General features: G+C 39.2%; 1 long non-coding RNA gene across 1 annotated transcript in view; it reads right to left on the reverse strand.

The window, feature by feature from the left end:
* Positions 1 to 2,866: 2,866 nt before the first annotated feature.
* LOC128314442 (uncharacterized) overlaps positions 2,867 to 24,785 on the reverse strand; it is a 160,203-nt gene continuing 138,284 nt past the window's right edge. The window contains exons 3-4 of the long non-coding RNA XR_008296078.1: positions 5,139 to 5,259; positions 2,867 to 4,323 (exon numbers count right to left, since the gene is read on the reverse strand). This is a non-coding gene — a long non-coding RNA (uncharacterized LOC128314442). The remainder of the gene's footprint in view (positions 4,324 to 5,138; positions 5,260 to 24,785) is intronic.

A 24,785-nucleotide genomic window follows, 5' to 3' on the forward strand; every position in this document is an offset into this window, starting at 1 on the left:
TCTGACAATACTGATCTATCTTGATTATTTATTATAACCTACACCTTTGAAAGTTTAAGCTTAACTTTAGTTATTTCCTCTTTCTTTATGATTTTCAAGTCATTAATCATAGTCATGAGAAAATTAAGTTCCCACTGAATTCTCTTATATACTCTAAAGGATATAGACCCCTCAAATAATTAAACTTAGGGGAAATACTTTTTTTTTTAAGTTCATTTACTTATTTCGAGAGAGACGGAGACAGTGTGAGTGGGGTAGGGGAAGAGAGCAAGAGAAAGAGAATCCCAAGCAGGCTCCACGCTGTCAGTGCAGAGCCCTACCCAGGGCTGGGCTTGAACCCACAAAACCGTGAGATCATGACCTGAGCCACCTGGGTGCCCCAGGGGAAATACTTTTAAAGGGACTTATTTCCCAAGTAAAAGTTTCCCTGAATCTTTATCTCAGTGCTATCACTATTAGATTAGGTAGTAGAGCTGTAATGAAAAATCACAATTATGTAAGAATTCCTACTTCCCATATGCTACTTTAAAAATGTAATCAGAAGACAACTTACATCAGAATAAAATGCAGATTCTTGCTCCATCCCTAATGAGGAATTTGGACTTTGTGTGATTTCTATGAACCATGAAGTTTGAGAACTTCAGTTCTAAGTCATTTTGAAAACTGCATACTCCAGATAAAAGGGTTCTTTGAAAATCCCTTTTCATAGTCTGCTGAGTGCAACTCCAGCTTCTGCTGGCATTTTAAATTCTCATATTGGGTTGGCCATATTTGTCCCTCAAGATCTAGTATTGATAGGGATTTCATTCTAGGTGGCCAAAGACAGAATCCAATTATTATTAACCTCCTAACTGGCTGTTTTTCTTTTGTTATTTCTTTTGCATTTGACATCTTTAACTTCAAATCTTAGGTTCTTAAAATATGGTTATTCTCTTGCTTAGTCAGCTGTAAGTATTCTTCTAGAAACAGCAAGAACTCTTTAAAAAAAGTCCTTATGTTTTAATGTTAGTGTTTTAATATCTGTTCAATCACCATCCAGATTCCATTAGAAGACCTTTGGACAATAGTGATAAATGCCAGCAAGAGCTATGACCATTATTCAGTACAGAAATCCTTCACTATCCCCACTTTTGTAATTTTAATTCACTTCTGTCTTTAATTCCAAATGTATGTCCATTACATATTCATAAAAAAAATTCATTTTTATCATTGTTGCCAAGTAGTTTATAACAAGTGTCATAAGGCTGTGGAGCGTTTCGATGACCACAACTTTTTAAACAGTGTTTCTCTCTTCTTTTCTTAGTTAACATGCCTGGAATTACTTCTACATTATACTTTCATATATGCTCTGAAGAGAAACCAGAGTATAGCTACCTTGCAAAAGAGCACTCAATAACAATTTAACATTTCCTGCCAAAAACCCTAGGTTGTGGTAATTTTCAAACATTGTATAAAATGACACACATTCCATATATGAGGTGTGATTAAAACATAAGACAAGTCGCACATGAAAATGGCTCTCATTACTTTGTGGTCACACCTCATACATAATCTTAAGCAATCAGTCATGGAATATAATTTTTAAAACCCTCACCTTATTGCCCACCTACCTCTAATCCAACTTCCCCTCTGGCCACCCCGAGGTGAGAGAAAGTAGATTGCCATCCAAAGACATCTGGTTTGGAATATAGGGGGGTAATCAAACATCCTCCAGTGGGATGTCAGCGGGGGATCTGCCACCACTAAAAACTCAGCACTTATGTGGTCTTGAAATTATTTCTGGCTGTTTCCTGTAGGGGCAGCTGTAGGCAAAATCGTGCAGTCGGTGAAGTCTGGTTCCTGCACTTCTCCCGTAGCTTCCAGACCTGTGCTGCTGTTCCCTGCACCTGAGGGTCCTCCTCTGCTGTTTGTGCTTCCCAGGCAGTTCTGAATCAGCCTTTCTCATCCCAATTCCCTACTGATCAACATCTAGCCATCTTCTGTCCTGTCCCATCCTTTGGTTCCTTTCTTTTCACAAAGATTTATGCTGATCAACTATTATGTGCCAGGCACTGTGCTTGGTGCTCCAGGTACACATTGACAAAACCATGGCTTAGCTTCGTGGAATGTGTGATTTAGCTGGACAGGACAAATAAATTTGATTACATAAAGTGAAGATGGTTTATTTTTTTATTTTTTTTTAAGATCGTTTATTTAGGTAACTGATGTATTCTAAGAGTTGACACAGTGCTCTCAGTAAGTATTTGTTCATGAAATAGAAACACTCTAAGTGCTTAGCTAGAGGCATACACTAGGTACCATGGGCTAGGATGGTTCAAGGAACGTATCCTAAAAAGATCACAGCTGAGCTAGCTAAGTCTGAAAAGGATGAGTAAGTTTTTCAGGATACGATAGGCTGCAAAGGCACTCTTGGCAAAGGGAAAACTATGAGCAAGGTATGGGGGCTTTAAATAACACAGTGTGAGGACATTTTAACAACGGGTTTTATAAGACTTTACGGTATGAAACAAGGAGGGGCACCTGGGTGGCTCAGTTGGTTAAATGTCCGACTTCAGGTCAGGTCATGATCTCGCGGTTTGTGGGTTCGAATTTCGTGGGTTCGAGCCCCACATTGGGCTCTGTGCTGACAGCTCGGAGCCTGGAACCTGCTTCAGATTCTGTGTCTCCCTCTCTCTCTGCCCCTCCCCGGCTCATGCACGCTCTCTCTCTCTCTGCCAAAACATTAATAAGCATTAAAAATTTTAAAAAAGAAAAAGATATGAAGAAAGAAAAGGTAGGAGATAAGGTCAGAGAGGTATATAAGGATGAGATTAAAAAGTATCTTTTTTGCCATACTACAACAGGGTATATTTTATTTGTAGTCAACAGCAAGTCATTGCCATATTTGCTTTCTTCCCCCCCCCCCCAAATCTTTCTGTAAGTTGAGGAATAGATTGGAGGGAGACAAGAATAGAGGCAGAATACACATTTTGGAGGTCACTGCAATCAGTGAAGCTAGAGATTGGTGGTACAGGTAAGAGCCTGAGCTAGTGTGAAGGTGATAGCTAGCAAATCTGATGTATTTATCCTTGCTCATGAGGTAACAAGCCTTTATATGTCAAATACCTTTTCTCTTATGTAAAATATAGATCTTCCCTTGACCTTGGTTCCCAGGAAGCTCGGAGCTGAATGTTTGCCTACTATTGTACATGCAGGTTAAAATGGTAACGATCCCAACTGTCCCATTTGGTTTCAGCAACAGTATGGCCCCTGGCTTGCGATGGTTCGATGTAACAATTTTTCAACTTTATAATGGTGCGATCTATATGAATTCAGTTGAAACTGTACTTCAGATTTTGACTTCTGAGTTTTGCTCTTTCCCCAGGCTAGCGATGTGTGGTGCGACACTCTCGTGTGATGCTGGGCAGCAGTCTCTGTGGCTCCCAGGCTGCCATGTGGTCAGAAATGTACACACGTGATTCTCTTATAACCATTCTGTACCCATACAACAATTCTGTTTTTCACTTTCAGTACAGTATTCAATAAATTACATGACATATTCAATACTTGATTATAAAGGAGGTTTTGTGTTAGATGACTTTGCCCAACTGTAGACTAATATAAGGGTTCTGAGCACCAGCTTCTCTGCCGGGCCCTGTCTCATCAAAACGGTGAGTCTTGAGACAGTGAAACAAACGTGGGTTCTGGTCAGCCTCTGTGGGTTCTGGTTTGTTTCTGTTCTCCCTCAATTCCTGTCCATCTTCCCTACCTCATTTCCTGCCCTACTTACTTCAGGATCCAGCACCAGATGCAAAGCCAACAGCTTCACATAAACTGTTTAACCAGATCCCATAATTGTTTGTGGTCCAATCCCTATAATAAATCCCTTAATGCTTATTTAACTCCTAGTTGTTTGTTCCTCTGATCAAACCCTGATACACGAAGCTTCTCTCCATACCCTATAACTGAGAAACGGCTAAACAGTTAAGAAAAATTTTGCCCCAATGCTGGGGAATAATAAAAGGAGACTAAAACTACAGCAATATGAATCTGATTAACTTGGGAAACTATGATCCTTTATCTCTAGTTCTGATTTTCCCTGCACAACCTCCTTCCTAAATCGCATTTCAAAGACTCTATTCCCTTCTACTGGGAGGACTGTTATTAGCTACATTTATTCATCAAAATATAGGACAAGAAAAGCAAGCTTGAATCCCCCTTCCAATCTGCTTACAGCCTGCTCCTCTGTCCCTAAGTCCTCCTGAGGATCTGCCTTCTTTCCTGCTTGACATCAGGAGTTCCAGTATCTTTCAAGAGGGAAATGGTCTACCACCCAGTTGTGACCTAGGTTTAGAGAATACAATAGGATAACTGAAGCCATGCAAACCTACCGCAGTCAAATAGCAAAACCCATACCTCCAGCAGCAAATTTTCTTTGCCACAAATATGCTATAAGAACGCAATCCATTATCAAGGTAAATTATATGAGTCAGCCCTTCTTCCTCAGGACAAATGATATCCTTACTCTTTTGTGATCTCTTTCTGCCCTTGATCATTTTAACTTAGATTTACTGGTGTAAGATTATTGGGGGTTGGGAAGAACATGCTGTGATTTCTCAGGTTCTTTGTGCCCTCCATTGATGGATGCTTTGGTAGGGGAGATATTTTGAGTCGAGACAGCTTATAGTTCTGCCATACACATGCTATGGAGAAAATGGCTTACTGCTCCCAAATCTTTGGGAGGCCCTAGGCTGCCATCAATGTTTTATCTTCCCTCTCTAGCTCAGTTTTATTTGGTGCTTGCACAAGGTAGAAACTTAACAAATAATACCCAGAATTCAGACAGATATAATCACAGAACTAGGTGAGATTATAGAGTACATACAGACCAACACAGCCATTTTATAGATGAGAAAAATGACTCAGGGAAGTTAAGTCATGGCATGTAGCTATTTGTGGAATAGTAGCAGCGAACAGGGTTAACAGTGGGTATTGGCTAGCCAACCCCTAGTGTCCACCTCAAACACTGTGTTCATTTTTACACATCACTGATTAGCAATGACTAGCATAGTGCCTGGCACATTGTAGGTGCTCAAAAACATTTGCTGACTGTCTGAATGAATAAACGAATATGTGAAATGTGCTGAGAGGTTACTTACCTAAAGCCACAGGTCTAGTAGATTACAGAGCCAGGATACACATTAAGGCCTAATGTTTTAACCTCCATTCTTGGCAAAAAAATGATTGGTTGGTTTGACTCTGCAGACCTTCTGGAGTTCCCTGTAGAGGAAGAATAGTATAGGATCTGCCAGTGGGAAGCCATGGCAGGAAATGTCAGGAGCTGACCTTTACTGTGGCAGTTCTATTTTTCCTTTGTGGTGACAAGGGTTCCAGGTGTTTGTGGCCATATAATAGCAGAATCTTGCCTCAAAATCTATAAGTCTGGATCTGTGGTTCTAAATGGTTTTGACAGAAGGACCCCACATCTTTAAAAAATATTTGGCCCCCTCACTCATTATAAATGGACAGCTGTATCATTAAAGAAAATATTTTCTCAGTGTCATAGATTTTGAATAAATATTGTTATGGATTCAAATTTATTTCACTTGAACTTGGAAACATCAGTTGTTGATTTTTGTTTACCATACACTTTACTTTTTTTTTTTTTTTTTTTTTTTAAGTAGGCTTCATGCCCAGCACAGAGCCCAACATGGGGTTGAACTCACGACCCTGAGATCAAGACCTGAGCTGAGATCAAGAGTCAGCCGTTTAACTAACTGAGTCACCCAGGCGCCCCAATTTGCCATATACTTTCAAAACAAACTTTAAAGTCCTGAATCACTTCCAAATAACAATTATAGTGTTTTCAGAATCATAGAGCAAAGGAAACCATTATCTTGGGAACTCTTCTAGTTTAAGGATTTTTTTCTCTCTATAGATGTTCTTAATCTAAGGCCAAGAATTTTTTTATTTCTTCTTTAACTGACTCCGATTCTCATGTTCTCTCTCTTTTACTCTCTCTCCCTCTTGGTCTTGCTCCTTCACTCTTTCTCTTTTCAGTATGCCTCATTCTATTGCAATTTTAAAAATATACACAAAAAAAGGAAAAAGCAATTTCTGAAAAATTATTCTGTGACTTTGGATGAATTTAAATAAAAGAAAATTATTTCAAAATCTTTGTCAACATTTGTGCTAGCTTCTGTAATGGATAAAAAAGGAGACTTTGTCCTAGTCCTTTAAAAAATAATTTGAGTCAAGCTGTAGGCATACGCTTAGTGGACAGCTGCCTAGTCGGGTGATTTTGGAAACCCCAGAAGGGAAAATAAGAAGCCAGAATCTACTTAATGGTGTTTCAGAAAAAGCATAAATATCAGGATGGACCTTCTTAAAACTAACGATAAAGTCATGATAGCTAATAATAATTATTACTAAGCTCTTTCTTACGTGTTGGCTCTGTGCTAACAAGATACTTTTAGTATGTCCACTTTATAGGTGAAGAAACAGAGTTTTGCTACTGAGTAAAGGGCTACCTAACTGCTTTCTGTCTCAGAAAAGAATTCATCTTGGATGCAGATAGGGAGGCAGATTTTTTTTTTTTTTTAGGTAGGCTTCACTTCCAATGTGGAGCCCAATGTGGGACCTGAACTCATACCCTAAGATCAAGACCTGAGCTGACATCAAGAGTTGGATGCTTAACCAACTGAGCCACCCAGGTGCCCCCAGGCAGATGAATTTGTAAACCCAATCATAACAGATAATGGGTCCTGGAACTGAAGAAAGGGTGAGGGAAGGGACCAGGAGTGAAAAGAAACAAGAGTCTCAATACACCTGAGCCTTTGTAGTGTCAGCTAATATTAGGATATAATGATGCTGAAATTAATGCACTTAAAACTAACAGAGTAGCATCTGGCATAAGCCTTGACAGTACTTACTTGTGAATGTTATTTTTCACTTCAGAATCTCATTTGGATTTAAGTTTCTGCCTACAGAAAGGGCAGAACAAATCATTCTAATTGTGATGAAAATAAATGTTAAGTTCACTTGCTTCTAAAATTAGGTCATCCTGAACACTGGGTTTAAGCAAAAGAAATGGCAAAACCTACATTAAAAAATACTTTTAAAATGTAGGCGTTTCTCCCTCCCCAACACTGTATATTTGGATATTTTAACAGTGTGGCATTACCCTAGGAAATTGGATAGTATTAACTGGTAAGAACTTTCAGGAAATGAATGACAACAACAACAACAACAACAACAACAACAACACGAGATATATATCATTAGCACTTAAAGTATGTTAAGCACTGTGCTAAAAGCTTTACATTGGTTAGCTCAGTAACTCAGACTTGGGCAGGACATAAATGGCTTTGAGGAAACAGTATTTTCCATCTTCAAGAAAATTTCAAATGCCACAATCTGACTTTTTAAAAATATTTTGTATTTTATTTTTATTTTATAAATTTTCCCCAGCTCCCTGAAGCCAGCATTCATTAGGTGAGAGAAAAACCTGCCTTCTTCCTGTGGGATTCTTCTGTGGAACTCTCAGTGTGACAGATTTTCTACCATGTGTGCGCAGTTTACCATCTCCTTCTCTGCCCTACCAGTTACGGCAGAGCTTTCCAAACCAAAATTTCGCAAAATATGCTCATCTATTCTATTCTATTTCATTTTACACGATGCTGGTCAACATCTACTTGAGTGATTGACGAAACTGATTTTATCTCTCACCTATGGGTCAAGCCCATTTCGAAAACACTGGTTTAGAATCTAACACTTGATTAGAGAGGGTCAACTTGAGATGGATGTGGGGTCATTTGAAAATGTTGTCCTTATTCGTTATTGTACACTGGGACTAGATCTTTTCCAATTCCATAATTGATTTTGCATGAAGATGTCTGATATGATTTTCCTATTGTCCTCAAATTGTGTCTCAGATCAAAAGCTGAGGACAAAAGGTATCCAGTATCCCATATTCTATATTCAATAATTAGAAACAGCCTTTTCACCACAAGTTTTCCCAACATGCTCCAGGACTGGCCCTTTTACCACTTGAGTTCCCACACCCTGAATCAATAGAAGAGAGGAAGTAATTTTTATGAGGGGGAGCACAATGTGCACTAAATGCCACTCCCATCCCCATGGAGGATAGGACGAGATGTTTCTTCCCCTTATCTGAGACAAAGGAAAAGTTCCAGAGAACCACTTATAAAGATTTAGGGTGTGTGCAAAAAAGGGGGGACTAGTATCCTCTTCCATTATTGATCAATTTCTTAGAAGCAGACTTGATGACCTGTTACTGTGGTACTGGAACTGGGGAAGAGAGAAACTGGGAGGGAGGGCATTTAGGATGGCTCACCAGAGGATTGCCATCTGTCCTCCCATCCCCAGTTCTTAGCTGCTGAGAGGTATGGAGGATGGAACCCATAGGTCTGAAATTGGCCATGGAGGTTAGATGAGATTGGGGCCTATGTTTAGGGATTGTGGCAACAGTAGCATGAGAAAAGAGGCAGGATAATCAGAGGAATTTGCCCTGATGTTCCCCACTGGCAGATGTCAGCTGGAAGATGTGGTCAATTTTGCAAGAGGTGATCAATGCTTAGGGGAGATGTGTGTTTCTCTGGATCTCAGGGACCCCTTTTTTGGTCTTCTAGTCAGACACTTGGCTTCTCTTGGGGTTTTTGCCACCTGCATCCACTAAATAGTTCCCTGATTTAACCTGTTCTCTGGTCAAAGTCAGGCGATAATAAGGAAAAATGAGAGGGGGAAAAATCATGAAATTCACTGCTATTCACTTTGTTTTTTAAGTTTTGACTTTCCTCCCGAATCTTCCTGCTATTGTTTACTTTTCAAGGTCTTTAGGCAGGGTTTTTGTTTTGTTTTTGTTTTTGTTTGTTTGCTTTTGTATCTTGTCCAGAGTTTTAAGTTTAGTTGTGGGAGACATAAGCTCTCTACAGAGACACACTCTACATTGGACAAAATGAGAAATCTTCATGCCTCCAACCCCTCCTTTTTAATACTGTTGTTCTCACTGAAGGATCCAAAAAATCATGGGACGGTTTCTCAGGGTCATTTGATTTAAAATCTGCATTGGAGAGGTCTGTCTCTTTTCTCTTTGGGTCCTGAGAGCTATCATACTGGTGCAGGAAGAGTCCCACCCTAACATCCTGCTATTATGTTTGGGAACATCTGACAAACACCGGTGGCACAGGCGTTGATATTGTCATGAAAGGCTGGGCACTGCTGTGGGATCTCCACATGGCTTTGCACGTAGTAAACTTGGACAAATAGGTTGGGCATTGGAGCTGGGTGGAAGAATGGGGCTAAAGGAAGGGGTATGAGAAGGCATTTCATGTCGTGGAATCAAATGTTTAGGTTCACATATTCTCACATAATCTGTGATGTGTTTCTTCTTGAAGGATCCATTTCTCGGTCTCTAAAGTGAGAACAACTCATTTCATAGGTAATTGTTAAGATTAAATGCTTACATGTGAACTGGTTATCAAAACGATCAGCACAGAGTAAACACTCAACAGCATTTAATGAATGTTAGCTATTTTTATTCTTGTTATCCTAAGTGCTATTTGTAGCAGACAAATTGCTTTGTGGATGTCTGTGAAGCACCCCCTTTGGATGTGTCCAGAATCATTGGGAAGAGGTGGGATTCTGACTTGTGGCTGAGCTCCTGCTTTTCTGTAGTTACAAAGCCAACAGGGAGTTGTTTGAACTTCAGACAAATGGTATAGACTTTGCCCTTGGAGAGTTTATAGTCTAATGTAGGAAACAGATAAAGTATCCTCATGATAGCTCAGGATCATGGTTACCTCTTGAGAAGTAATAAGGGGAGTGAAACTATAAGGAGGGCTTCACTATAAGGGTAAAAATAGAAAGAGCTCTGAAGCAAATGGAGCAAAATGTTAAGATTTGCGAAACCTAGGTAACTGATGTAAGGTTGTTCTTTATATTATACTTTAGATCTTTTTATGCTTGAAATAATTAATTAAACTTAAAAGTTCCTTTCGGGGCACCTGGTGGCTCAGTCAGTTAAGTGTCCGACTTCGGCTCGTGTCATGATCTCACAGTTTGTGAGTTCAAGCCCTGCACTGGGCTCTGTGCTAACAGCTCAGAGCCTGGAGCCTGCTTCAGATTCTGTGTCTCCCTCTCTCTCTGCCCCTCCCCTGCTCGCACTGTCTTTCTCTGTCTCTCAAAAAAAAATGAATAAATGTTTAAAAAAATTTTTTTGATAAAAAAAGTAAAAGTTCCTTTCAAAATGCCCATACTACCCAAAGCAATCTAGAGATTTAATGCAATCCCTACCAAAATACCAGCAGCATTGTTCACAGAACTAGAACAAATAATCCTAGATTTGTATGGAGCTACAAAAGACCCTGAATAGCCAAAGCAATCATGAAAAGAAAACTAAAGTTGAAAGCATCACAATTCTGGGCTTCAAATTATATTACAAACCTATAGTAATTAAAACAGTGTGGTACTTACACAAAAATAGGCACATAGATCAATAAAATAGAGAACCCAGAAATAAACCCACAATTATATGTGTATTAATCTTCAACAAAGGAGGCAAGAATATGCAATGGGAAAAAGTCTCTTCAACAAACAGTGTTGGGAAAACTAGACAGCTACATGCAAAAGAATGAAGCTTGACCATTTTTGTACACCATACAAAAATAAACTCAAAATGCATTAGGACCTAAATCTAAAACCTGAAACCATAAAAACCCTAGAAGAGAGCACAGGCAGTAATTTCTCCGATATTGACAGTAACAACATCTTTCTAAATATGTCTCCTGAGGTAAGGGAAACAAAAACAAAAATAATACTGGGACTTTATTAAAATAAAATCTGCACAGCACAGGAAATAACAAAATTAAAAGACAAGCTACTGAATGGGAGAAGATATTTGCAAATGACATATCTGATAAAGGGTTAGTATCCATAACGTACAAAGAACATATACAACACCTTAAAAACAAATAATATAATTAAAAAATGAGCAGAAGACATGAACAGACATTTATCCAAAGAAGCATGCAGATGACCAACAGACACGTGAAATGATGCTCCACATCACTCGTCCCCCATGCAAATCAAAACCACAATTAGATATCACTTCACGCCTGTCAGAATGACTAAAATAAAAAACACAAGGAACAACAAGTGTTAGTGAGGATGTGGAGAAAAAGGAATCCTTATGCACTGTTGGTGGGAATACAAACCAGTGTAGCCACTGTGGAAAACAGTATGGAAGTTCTCAAAAATTTGAAATAGAACTACCATATGATCTAGTAATTCCACTACTTGGGTATTTATTCAAAGAATACAAAAACACTAATTTGAAAAGGTATGTGCACTCCCAGGTTTATAGCAACATTTTTTTGTAATAGCCAAATTATGTAAGAACCCAAGTGTCTATTAATAGATGAGTGGATAAAGAAGATGGGGTATATACATACAATGGAATATTACTCGGCCATAAAAAAGAAAGAAATCTTGCCATTTGTAACAATATGGATGGATCTAGAGAGTATAATGCTAAAGAAATAAGTCAGTCAGAGAAAGACAAATACTATATAATTTCATTCATATGTGGGATTTAAGAAACAAAACAAATGAACAAAGAAAGAAAGAAAGAGCCAATAAAGAAACCAGACTGTTAACTAGAGAAAATAAACTGGCGGTTAGCAGAGGGGAGATTGGTGGGAGGACGGGTGAAATAAGTGAAGGGGATTAAGAGTACACTTATGATGAGCATTAATGTATAGAATTGTTGAACCACTATATTGCACACCTGAAACTAATATAACACTGAATGTTAACTATACTGCAATTAATTTTTTTTTTAAGTTTCTTTCTTCCATTTGCCTCCTGCCACCTTCCATGGACTCACAGAGCCAATGCTGTATTGGCAAATGAGTTCTGTACAAAATAATATATATGTTGGGGAGGTAGAAGATCTTCCAGTCTCTTTAGGAAATGGGGCTTGGCTGATTCATCAATAGCTCTAGAAGGAGAGATAAGTAAGATTTGGAGAAAGATGATATCCTCTTTTTCCCCTCCCCAAGAAAAGATAAAGAATTATAAACACTTCTTTTCATTTTTAAGGACACTGAAAAGGCACATTTAGGGGCCTCATTTTCCTGTTCAGAAGGTGCATTTATTTTTTTAAAGCCAGAAAGGGTCAAGGCTGGCTCCCGGGGAATGCAAGGGGAGACAAGAGCTGGAAGGACCCTGGCTTTAAGGGCTGGAGATGAAGGTGACCTTTTACTGCTTATTTACTACTTATTTACTGATAAGTCTAGCAAAAATGTTGAAACACTGGAGTTATAAGACTGTAAAAAGTGCAGGAGTATAAGGACCATTTTGGAAAGGCCCTTGGAATAGAGTTGAAGGAACTGTTGACATTACAAATTAGGAAGAACAGATGCCATGTGGTGAAGCAAGTTGGCAATGAAGTAAGTGCAAGTACCCTGGAGAGGTAAGCAGGGAGCATGTCCCTGAGAATTACGGAGGTTAATAGAATGCTCGGTCTGGCCTTCTGCCCCAACAACTGTTCGCCTTCACACCTGGGGGTGTGTAGTTCCTCCCGAGGTTTGGCATGGACCAGTAAATTGCCATCAGAAAACCTAAAGAATTCTGAACTGGTACTTCATCATTTATAATAATGATTATAACTAACACATATTGAGCAAATATATCTATACTGTATCTAGAAATGTAGGTACACTTATTTATTTATATATCACTATGCTACACACTTTTGATACAGTGTCTAATTCCCATAATATATCACTTAGTCAGATATTACTGCCCTAATTTTATATGAGAAGAGGCTGAAGTTTGGGAACTTAAGTAAGAAATCACATAAGCTGGTGTTCAGAATAGGAAATAGAAATGACTTTGATGGTTTCAAATAGAAAGGATCCAGTTTTCTATACTTTCATTATAAAGACTCCTTTTTTTCAGGTATTTATTCTGCTTCATGTTTTCTGAGGTTCCTAGACCTGTGGCTGGTATTAATTTTAGAAAATTTTCAGCCTTAAAAAATGAAAAAATGAGAATTCTCAGCCATTATTTCATCAAATATTTCTTCCATTCACCTTTCTTTCTTTTCCTTCTGGTATTCCATTATGTATATCTTTTGTGATTGTCTCTCAGTTCCTGGATATTCTGTTTTATCTTTTTTATTGTTTTCTCTTTTTGGATTCAGTTTTAGAAGTTTCTATTGACATTTCTTAAAAGCTTACTGATTCTTTCCTCAGCTCATCAATTGTATTGATGAGCCCATTAAGGTATTCTTTATTTCAGTTATGGTGGGATATTTATTTATTTATATTTAGAGAGAGAGAGAGGCAGAAAGAGAGGGAGAGAGAGAGAGAAAGAATCCCAAGCAGGCTCCTTGCTGTCATCATGAAAGATGACAAGGGGCTCCATTTCACGAACTGGGAGATCATGACCTGAGCCGAAATAAGTGTCGGACACTTAACTGCCTGAGCCACCCCAGGAACCCCCCCCACCCGCCCCCCGCCCCAGTTTGGGGTTTTTGATTCCTAGCATTTCTTTCAGATTCTTAGAATTTCCACCTTTTTGCTTATATTACCCATCTGTTCTTGTATGTTGTCTACTTCTTCCATTAGAATCTTTAGGATATTAATCATAGTTATTTTAGATTCCTGGTCTGATAATTCCAAAATCTCCACTATATTTGAGTCTGGTTCTAATGCATGTTTTGACTCCTTTGACTGTGTTTTTTTTTTTGCCTTTTAACATACGTTTTGAAAAAGTTTTTTGAAAGACAGACGTGATGTATCAAGTCAAAAGAACTGAGGTAAACAGTTTTTGAAAAAAATCAGCTTTATTGAGGTATAATTGACAAAGTTGTAGGATATTTAAAGTGTACATAGTGATGATTTGATATATGTATGCATAAACAGGCTGTGGGTGTGAGTTTTATGTTAATTTGGCTAGGAGTTAAATGAGATTTACCATTTGCTGTAGCTGTAGCATCAGAGGCTGAAATTTCCTCTAGTCTTTGTTTTTTGTCCTATTTGTCTTCGTGTTTTCCCAGAGACCTCTTAAATAGGGTCTGAGGCTTGCAATTGTGTCAGCTGTAATCCCGTTTTTATACAGAAGGTCTATTGATGTTGGTGACGTTTGGGGGGAAAGAATCATTCTATAGTCCTGTGATTAGGTTTGGCTTTTAATGAGCCTTTATCCCTGGGCTGTGACCTTCACGCATGCTTCTCAGTTCCCCCTCCTCTGCCTTAAGTGAGACAACAAAGGGAAAGGGGCTGGAGATGGGTATTTGCCTTCCCTCAGATCAGTTTTGTTAGGTTTTGTGAAAGAGTTTCCTTTGAGGGCAAGCCTTATCAAGGGTAACAGAGGTCTCCAGGCATATTTCAAAATGGTTACTTTTCTTTTCCTCCTGTGGGAAGCATGATAGGATTTTTCTCTAATCATCACAGTGAGAAACCTTGTAGAGCTCCTAGAGATAAAACTTGTGAATGTGTGGGAGCGCCCCCACAAGCCTGGGGCCCCTTAGAATTCTTAACTCTCAAGTTAGTCTACACTGAGCCTTCAGCAATTCCTCCATTACAGTTTGAAGTGTTCCTACCAATACTGGCTCCAGGGTGGGCTTCTGTTCCTACCTAGCAAACTGTGGCTTTCTGTATCCACCTGTTCTCCAGTTTTTGGATCTAAGAAGAGATGTTGATTTTCAGTTTGTTTAGCATTTCTCCTTTTGTGAAGACACGGTGACAACTTCCAAGTTCTTTCCATGCCTAGCTGGAAATCACAAGTCTCCCGTAAAGAGACTTAATACAAGCAATTAGATGTTTATGGGATCTAGGGAAGGATGAAAGAGTGTAAGTTGGGGGCTGGCATTGACCTTTTAGTTTCAAGTTCTCACCACCATAATTGAAGTCTAATGGTCAGGAAGATGCTGCTGACCCCACCATAACTCTGCCTCCAGCCAGCCCCAAGCTAAGCAACACTGCAGTCTGGGGTCTGTTTGTCAGTCTGACCTGCCTGACCAGTCCGACACCTCAGGACAATTTGTCACTAGTCTCAAGTCTATTACTGTACCCTTTTTCATTTATTGTGTTTGCTCTTTGTTCCAGTTTACCAAGTCTCTACCTTGCTCCCATCTTGTTTCATGATGTCTGATTCCCTCTCCGTCTTGCAATCCTGGCCCATATTTCTGCTCATCTTGCACAGAGTCCTGCCTTCCCCTGACCATTCCTCTCAGTCCTTTGAGAAGATCCCCCCAACCCATAGTCTGTTTTCCAGGATCTCCACCTATTTCTTTCCTTGAAGATTTGTCTGTAGATTCATGATATCTTAAGTGAAAACAGTATATTATCAAATAGAATTTGATATGTGTACGCATATTTATTTGTATGTGTGTGTGTGTACATGGCGTGCATGAAGACCAGAATTATACACATCAAAATATTAACAGTGAATATTTCCATGCCGTTGCATTAATTTTATTTTATTTTTGATATGGAAAATATTTTTCTAAATATCCATACTGGATATGCATTACTTATGTGCAAAAGACTGTCTTTGAAGCATATTGAAGATTTTAATGTTGGGGAGCCTGGTGGCTCAGTTGGTTAAGCATCCAACTTTAGGTCATCTGACTTCAGCTCCTGATCTCACGGTTCATGGTTTTAGGCCCCATATTAAGCTCTGTGCTGACAGTTCAGAGCCTGGAGCCTGCTTCGGATTCTGTGTCTCCGTCTCTCTCTCTGCTCCTCCCCTGCTCATGCTCTGTCTCTCTCTCTCTCTCTCTCTCAAAATTAAATAAACATTGAACACAAAAGTTAAAAAAAAAAGATTTTTATGTTGATCAGCTTATTTTCTGTGGCTGAAAGCCTTTCACTTTTTCTGTAAGTAAATCAAATAAAAGACTAAGGACAGAAATATGCTGTGCCCTTGGCAACCTCTGTGTGCAAATTTCAAAGCATAATAAGATCCATCTCTACTCCCACTTCACCTAAAATATGTAAAATAGAACTGTCGGAAAAGTCTTGCAAGATAATTGGAGGCGTAGCTCTTACAGCACCACCAGTCATTCTTCAAAGATTTCAATTTCATACATTAAATAACCAAACTGGTGAGGATATCTGTTTTACTTCATAAAACTGCATTATCTTGTGCATTCCAGTTTTGAGAAATTCTTTTTTTTTTAACTTTTTAATGTTTATTTTTGAGAGAGAGAGAGAGAGAGAGAATGAGAGGGAGAAGGGCAGAGACACACACACACACACACACACACACACACACACACACACACAGAATCCGAAGCAGTTTCCAGGCTCCGAGCTGTCAGCACAGAGCCCGATGCGGGGCTCAAACTCACAAACTCAGGAGATCATGACTTGTACCAAAGTGCGACGCTTAACCAACTGAGCCCCCTAGGTGCCCCACAGTTTTGAGAGTTTCTTAAATGACATGAAGTTGTCAGCAGATTTCTCAAGAATGAGAAACTTAGAAACAGTTTCTCAGAAGAACTAGAGAGACCCAGGAAGATTGCTTTTTGTAAACTATTCCCTCACTTCACTTGAAACTCAGAAAAAAATACAACAGTCACCATTTGCTGAGCATTTGCTGTGTACCAGGAACTGTTCTAAGCATTTTGCAGGGATGGTAGAGCTATTATTATTATCCCCAGTTTTATAGATGAAGAAACTGAAGTGTAGGAAAGTGCAGTATTGTATACAATGTAAGATCCTCAACATACAGGCCCGTGTTTCCCATACAGTTTCACAAGACCAGGGCCCTATAATCGGTTATGCTAGTACCAAAGTCACATAAGCAAAGACTGCGTTTGAATAAGCCCCTAAGTAGCACCCATACTTGCGGTTGCTCTCAATAGATTCTTTTCCTCCCTGAGGTGGAGGCCTTTGCAAAATGTAACCTTCATAGTTATCAACAGTGGCTCCTCGACAATTCCACCAAAGCTAACACATTGTTCAACAAGGAGCCACTGGAGTCAGATACCAGAAACCTCTGTGGTATCTGGAATATTATATTGTTTTTTTTTTTTTAAATCCGATTGTAGATTCTAGAATCCCAAGAATTATTTCTACTTTTGTTTGCAGTATTGAACATGGATAGGTATCAGCAGAAGATGAACTCTTGGGAAGTTTTAATTTCAATAAAGTGATGAAAGGAAATATGCTTCTTGGCGACTGTGGAAATGACTTCAGTGCCCTACTCAAGAAAAACCATGTAAAACCTAGCATGCTCTATCTCAAAAAAGGAAAGCTTCCAAATTTTTAGGAAAAATTGGTTTCTAACATTTTTTTTCTCTTCCCTTCTAAAAGGTGCTATCTTATCATACACTCTACAAAGACTCTCTATGGTCTTGGACTTCCAGCAGAAGGACATCATCCATAATTTCAAGTTATTAGTGTGTGTGTTAAAATTTTTTAACGTTTATTTTATTTTTGAGAGAGACAGAGAGAGAGTGCGGGGAGGGGCAGAGAGAGAGGGAGACACAGGACCTGAAGCAGGCTCCAGGTTCTGAGCTGTCAGCACAGAGCCTGATGTGGGGCTAGAACTCAGGAACCACGAGATCATGACCTGAGCTGAAGTCAGACGCTTAACCGACTGAGCCACCCAGGCACCCCGTTATTAGTGGTTTTTGAATCAAAGATAGTACTCTAGTACGTTATTTGATGAGCATAACCCTGTTTCTTATTACTGCTGCTCTCCCAACAGAGTTAGAACAGTGCTAAAGCATGACATGTGCAAGGGCATTAAATTCTCAGTTGCTTACTAATCAAAACCTGTTTCATCCGTAGAACATAAAGTCAACAAAGAAATTCTTGCTGTTATCAGCAGGATCAAGAAGTTGTACAACCACAGCTATAGTCATGCCTTTTAGTTTGTATTGATCAAATGCCTCTATGGTGACCCTTCCATACTCTTAATTAGGTCACCATGTAAGGAGCTCTGGAGTTTTTTGTTGAGTTCATATGTCCTTGGGTTTGTCTGTGGGCTGGGAAGATTTACTTCAAATATTAACTCCTTGGTCCTTTCACCATAGGGGAAGTTGCATTGGGCTTTTCTATCCTGGCTAGAATTTTGATGTTTTATAACTACTCTGACTCATCTTTTCTAGATGACTAAATAGATGATTGTGAGTTTTTCACACTATCTCTTGTCTTATATTGGGCATAAGTGGCATGCCAAAGGAGTTTAAGGAATTTAAACAACCATAAGCAATGAGTTCTCTGTTCTTGGAACATGCCTTGTGTGGGAAAATTACATTGTTTTTCAGCATGTATGAAGATGCAATAATAGTTGACTAAATGGATTCTAGAAGGGGACCTTCATATTACTTTAACCATATGATAAGATGCATGTCAAAGAAATTATTTCTATGAAAGCAGTGGTTCAAACCAATGTCTAGTAGCCTAGCATAGAATCAGACTGTGAAATGAATGGTAAGCTAATGCAATTCACTTATTCAATGTTTATCAAACTACCATTATGTGTCAGGCTGCTTGACATAGGTCATCAATGCCTTTCGTTTAGGCGGTAGAAGACCAGCCTTTTGATTACTGTAGGGGAAAGACTTTATTGGGCTTTGGTTATATCTGATAAAAAAGACATAAAGTACTGCTAAGTTACACTTCAGATCTATCGAACAAAATCACGTCCTGAGCCACGTATGTCAGATACTTCTGTTTCTCATAATTCTGTATATTTTATCCTAGTTCAATTGTTTTCAAGCAAATAGTCCACAGATTCTTTATTTTCAAGTTTATTTATTTTGAGAGAGTGAAACAGAGCATACAAGTTGGGGAGGAGCATACGAGAGAGGGAGGGGGGACAGAATCCCAAGAGGCTCTGCACTGTCAGCGCAGAGCCCAGTGTGGGGCTCGAATTCATGAACTGTGAGATCATGGACCTGAACCAAAGTCAAGAGCCAGACACTTAACTGACTGAGCCACCCAGGCACCCCTTTTCCACAGATTCTTAAAGTTTGTTTGAATTAAACTCATTAGGTATTTTTTTGTTCAGCATGCCCTCATGAGTTTTTTCCACAGGATTCAGCAGAATTGTCCTGGATTTGAATTCTGGCTCTGTCACCTAATCTGGGCTGACCACTTAACCCCCCTGAGACTCAGTTTCCTCATTCACAAAATGATTAAATTAATACTGCCACGGGTAATGCCCATAAGTCGGTAAGAATTAGTTAAATAAGAGGCAAAATTTAAACTGGGTTTTAAAGGAAGATTAGCCTCTCTAGACAAAGAAGAAAGAACACTGAAGTAGAGGAAATGTCACATTGTTATGTACATAGACTGTGTAATATTTGTTACAATTATAAGGTGTTATCAGTTTATCTAATTTGGTGCACATCCAAGGGCTGTGTATACTGGCATTTAACCACTCTAGAGGCGGCTACGGCAAGAGCTTCAGCTAGTTTTATCTCTGATCACCACTAAAGGGGTTTAAATAATCATAATAAGTGTTAGCAATGTGACTTCCATTGGTGAAATTAGTGGCCGGTTTATTAGCATAAATGATATTAGAAATGGGCTTTTAGTTGTCAGATTAGTGGTATTCAAGATATGGGATGGGGCACCTGTGTGGCTCAATCAGTTGAGCACCCGACTCTTGATTTCAGCTCAGGTCATGATCCCAGGGGCATGGCATTGAGCCTCGTGTCAGGCTCCATGCTGAGCATAGAGCCTGCTTAGGATTCTCTCTCTCTCTCTCTCTCTCTCTCTCTCTCTCTCCCCCCTCCCTGACCCCCGCCCTTCTCCCCCACTCTCTCTATCTCTCAAAAATAAAATTAAAAAAAAAATTAAAAAAGAAAAAAAGAATTGTGGATTGGTGAAAATATTTGGGAGACATTCTCATCTTGCATGAATGGGATATAGAAATTTAGCAAGGTCTCTTTTACTTTTAAGAATGGCACCCCCTCACCTGGCTGGCTCTGTTGATGGAGTATGCGACTTTTATCTGAGTGTGTAGTTAGCTGAATCCTGCGACGAGAATACTGCCTCATTTGCCTCAGGGGACTACTGAAGTGAGGCAATGCAGACAAATTGCTCAAACTTTACCGAAGTTTGAGTTAAATACATTGTTTTGTGCCAGTTTGCTAATAAATGTGAGAAAGAATTTGGTCTGAGAATTACTTTCATTATAACTAAGTAGGAAATGAGAGTGGCTGGCTCACTTCCTTCACATGTTGTCTGGGACTTTACGTATCTACCAAAAAGCACCTGAGAGTTGAGCCTGACCAAACTAGCTTAGGTCAGTTTGGACCTGATATAAGGGCATAGAGGCATGAGAGAAAGAAAGGAGTTTAGAAAGTAAGTTTTGGGGCCACCTGGTGGAAGAGCCTTGTATGTCAGTCTTATCAGTGTGTTTGTAAAGGAGACATCAGAGATTTTTAAGAAGGCACGTTCCATACGTACAGACTTGTATTTAGAGAGTCATCTCTGGCTGCCATGTAGAGAGAGAGACCAGTTAGACTAGGGGTTCCAAACTATACCCATGGACCAAACTCTGCCGGTCACCTGTTTTGGCACAGCTGAGAGCTAAGAATGGCTTTTACATTTTTAATTGGGGGCGGGGGGGGGGGGAGTATTTCATGATATTATACGAAATTCAAATTCTAGTGTCTATAAATAAAGTTTTGTTGGATCACAGTAATGTTCACTTATCTACATATCGTCCATTGCTGCTTTTGCACTATAATAGTGAAGTTGAACATTTGTCATAGGAACTATTATAGCTCATGAAGACTAAAGTATTTGCTCTCTGGCCCTTTACAGAATGTTTGCTGTTATGTAATGATTGCCATAGTCCATGTGAGATATAATAGGTATGGTGGTGAAGGAGTAGGGAGAGGTGCTTTCTGCGATGAATTATAAGGACTTAGAGATTAAATTTTGGTGATGAGGAAAAGGTTTCCCTTCTCCCTCATCTTGTGGTGCTATTAAATGAGGAAGAGTATTCAGGCAAAGAAATAATGTGGTGAGACAGAAGAGTAGATAATAAGTTGGGTTAGGTTAATTGAGTCTGAGCTACCTGTGGAAAATCTAGGTAGAGGAATCTCATATGTATGTCCTGAGGGAAGCTGGAGCTAGAGATATAGATTTGGGATTTATAAACTTAAGACCCCGTTTGCAAAGGCAGAACTGAAGAGTGAGTTGGTGAAGACAGAAAGAATGTAAATAAGAAGAGATAAGGACTGTGGCAATTCCTCTGAAAATCTCGAACATTTTAAGGTTCTGACTGCTGCAGAGAGCTCAAGCTAGCTGAATACCGAAATGAGCTTATTACATTCAGCAGTTGGCTTATTATTGGCAGTATTAAGCAGTTTTACTAATGTTAAAGATTGCCTACTTAGTATTTCCACTTGGAAGTCTTATGTGCACCTCAAAGTCAATGTGTTCTAATTGGAACTAATCATTTTCCTGATTCTGACATCCCACCACTGAATCAGTATTTCCTCTTTCAGTGATGACAACATCATCTATCCAGCTGTCTAGCCAAAAACCTGGGATCAGTCTGGACATGCCCTATTTCTCACCCCAGATAGCCAATTAATCACCAAGTCATGTTGATTCTATCTAGTTAATATTTCCCTGGCATGTCCAGGATTCTTATTTCCTCTTTCATGACTATAATGCAGTGATAGAGTCTCTCCGCTAGACTCCTATAACAGCACTTTACTTGTTCTTTCCCATCTGTCCTTTCTTCTCCAATGTATTCTCCACCTACAGCCAGAGTGATCCTTTTAAAATCAAGTTTGATCAGGGGTGCCTGGGTTGCTCAGTCAGTTAAGCATCCAACTCTTGATTTTGGCTCAGATCATGATCTCACAGTATGGTTTGTGAGATTGAGCTAAGAGTCTGGCTCCATGCTGACAGCATGGAGCCTGATCAAGTCACATCCCTGTTTAAAGCTCTTTTCCCGTTGCCCTTAAACTCAAGTTCAAATCCTCAATATGTTCCATAAGACCCTCATGACTTGTCCATTGAGGGTCCCACAAACACCGAATTCTCTATTACAAATACCACATCAGTCCTCTTCCAGTTTCTTAAAAACACCACATTTCTTTCTACCCCAGGGTCTTCCCACCCATTAATCCCCTCACCTGGAATCCCACCCTGCCTTATGCAGCTAATTCCCCTGATTTCTTGCTTACCATTCAAGCTCTGGAGTTTCTCTATGGAGACATGTAGGTATTGTTTGGTGTTTGTTTTCTCTTCTTGAAATCAGGAGCAACATCTGTCTGGCTTTACTGCTGTGACTCCCATGCCAGGGACAGACAGTGCCTCTTCACTCAGTGATTCCTTGTAGAATGAACACATGTGGTAGGAATGCAGAGATGGTGGGTTCCATAAGAATTGGTGGCTACCACAAGAAGCTAGGAAAAAGCAAGGAAAAATTCTATCCTATTCTATCCAGAGTCCCAGAGGAAGAAGGAGGGCCCTGGTGGCACCTTGGTCTTGGATGTTTGGCCTCCAGAACTGTGAGAAAATAGATTTCTGTCCTTTTAGGCCACCCAGTTTTTGGTACTTTGTTACAGCTCTAGGAATATGGTACAGATTTATGATCATTGTTTTTGAGTGGTGGAGGATAGTGTTGGCTTCAGGACAGAGATGAAGGTGTAGAAAAGTCACTGTGGGGAAAGACAAAGGGAGCTGATTAAAATAAAGCAAAAAGCTAGCTGAATGTTTCCTGAACCCTCAAAGCCAAGATAGGGTGATTAAATAATAGAAAATAAAAAAGACCATGTGGAAAAATGAAAAATACTTAGGCATATAGAATGTTTTAAGCCTTAAATTTAGCTACACTTTTCTTATCAGCCAAGTCTAAAAAGGTACAAGTTGGATACTTTTTTTTTATCTTTTATTTTTATTTATTTATTTATTTATTTATTTATTTATTTATTTATTTAGAGGAAAATGGTGCAAGTGAGCAAGGGGCAGAGAGAGAAAGAGAGAGAGAGAGAGAAGCGGGTCTCCCTCAAAGCGGGGCTCTTGTTCACCCGATGAGGGACTCAAACTCATGAATCATGAGATCATGACCTGAGCTGATGTCAGATGCTTAACTGGCTGAACCATCCAGGTGACCATCTTTTTTATCTTTTAAAAAGAAGTATAATGATTCTCAATAAGAATGATTACTTTCTTGGTCATGGTTTCTTATTTGAGAGACTGTGAACAACATAATAGCAGCAAATTTCATACAAGATGTAGATTCAGTTCGTATTTAGCATCTGCTCTGTGTCAGATCTCTATGTTATCTCATTTACTTTAAGTATTACTAAATCTAGGTATTTTTTTCTCTTATTAATATGAGAAAATTGAACTTTAGTGATATGACCCAGTTGGTATGGGAGCACCATTGAGCATTTAATGAAGGTCCCTAAGTCCTAATTTCTAACACCTTCTAATTCTTCTTTCCACCATATCAGATTACTAGAAATGTTTTTAGGTAGGCACTCCTTAAACTGACCTTTAATAACTGCCAAGTGCATAACAAAATGTAAATTCAGTGGAGATAGTTTTTCAAAGGTCTAAATCTATGCAACCCAAGTAAATAGCTTTCTGGAGATCTATTTTGGTAAAGAAGACAGTTTAGAATACCTAAAGAGATGAATGTATAAACTGTCTTGTTCAAACATCACTTCTCTCTGCTGCCTTTTGACAGAAGCTGTGGAGCAGTCTGTTCAAGTTAAATTCTGGCAAAAATCCAAAGTAAAAATATCAGACATTATTACTTGAAAGAAGACACACATGATTTAGATATCAGAATGCACAAGGCAAGCTTAACATTCTACTGAAAGTTGAAAAGGCTGACTTGTGTTCTTGCCTGGATAGAGGGTCATCCCACCTCTATGTCCTAATTAAAAATTCTTTGAGTGAATAAGTTAATTTAAAAATTCTATATTAGCAAAATTAGCTCAGAAATCATATAATGGATGCTCCATTGTGGCTATTTAGAGAAGCATAAACTTTCCTAGCCTTGCTGCTGTTGAACATTCTAATTTCATTGCCTGATCTGAAGGTCAAGGGCATGAACTTGATGAAGAAAACCCTCCTTTGGGGAATCATTAGAGGAAGTGTGCCCCAGTTCATCACCAGTGATCACAGAGGAGGGTGGTATAAATGGTGCACAAAGCATACTTGCCCTTCAGTGACCCTCAATGTACCCTGTGGCTCCATGTGTCTTTGACCAAGTTTACAGCCTTCCATTGCCCTTTGTGGTTATCGTGAAGCACCCAGGGGAGAAAGATGATCTCAGGTAGCCAGGACCCAAACTGCAAAATTCTTGAGATCACAATCACCAGTACTGATTATTTACATGCAGTACCAAGTGTGTGATCTTTATCGGTGGGATCAGGAACCACACTGACATAGATCATCTGGTGCTGCTTTGGTACTACATCTCCTGGGCATTAAGATGGGAAGTGATAGGAACTCCACAGAGGACATGGATTGTATAACCACGTATTTTCTTCCCCACATCTGAAAAGCAGTATAAGCTCAACATTTGATTAAATCAGAATATGTAATGAATTATTAAAATAAAAAAAACACCACATGCAGCTTTCTTGAAGGTTCTAAAATCTCAGCTGGAATATAAATATCTCCTCAGTACTCACAATGCTTTAACAGTCAGAATCATGCTATCAACTACTTGTTCACTGTAACTCTTTTCCAATAGCAGTAAGTTATACTTGAGATTTAAAAGAGAGCGCTTTGACATTTACTTTACAAGTTCATATAACTTTTTGTTGTTGTTGT

The sequence above is a fragment of the Acinonyx jubatus genome, chromosome B1 (assembly GCF_027475565.1).
Source record: "Acinonyx jubatus isolate Ajub_Pintada_27869175 chromosome B1, VMU_Ajub_asm_v1.0, whole genome shotgun sequence".
NCBI classification, from domain to species: domain Eukaryota; kingdom Metazoa; phylum Chordata; class Mammalia; order Carnivora; family Felidae; genus Acinonyx; species Acinonyx jubatus.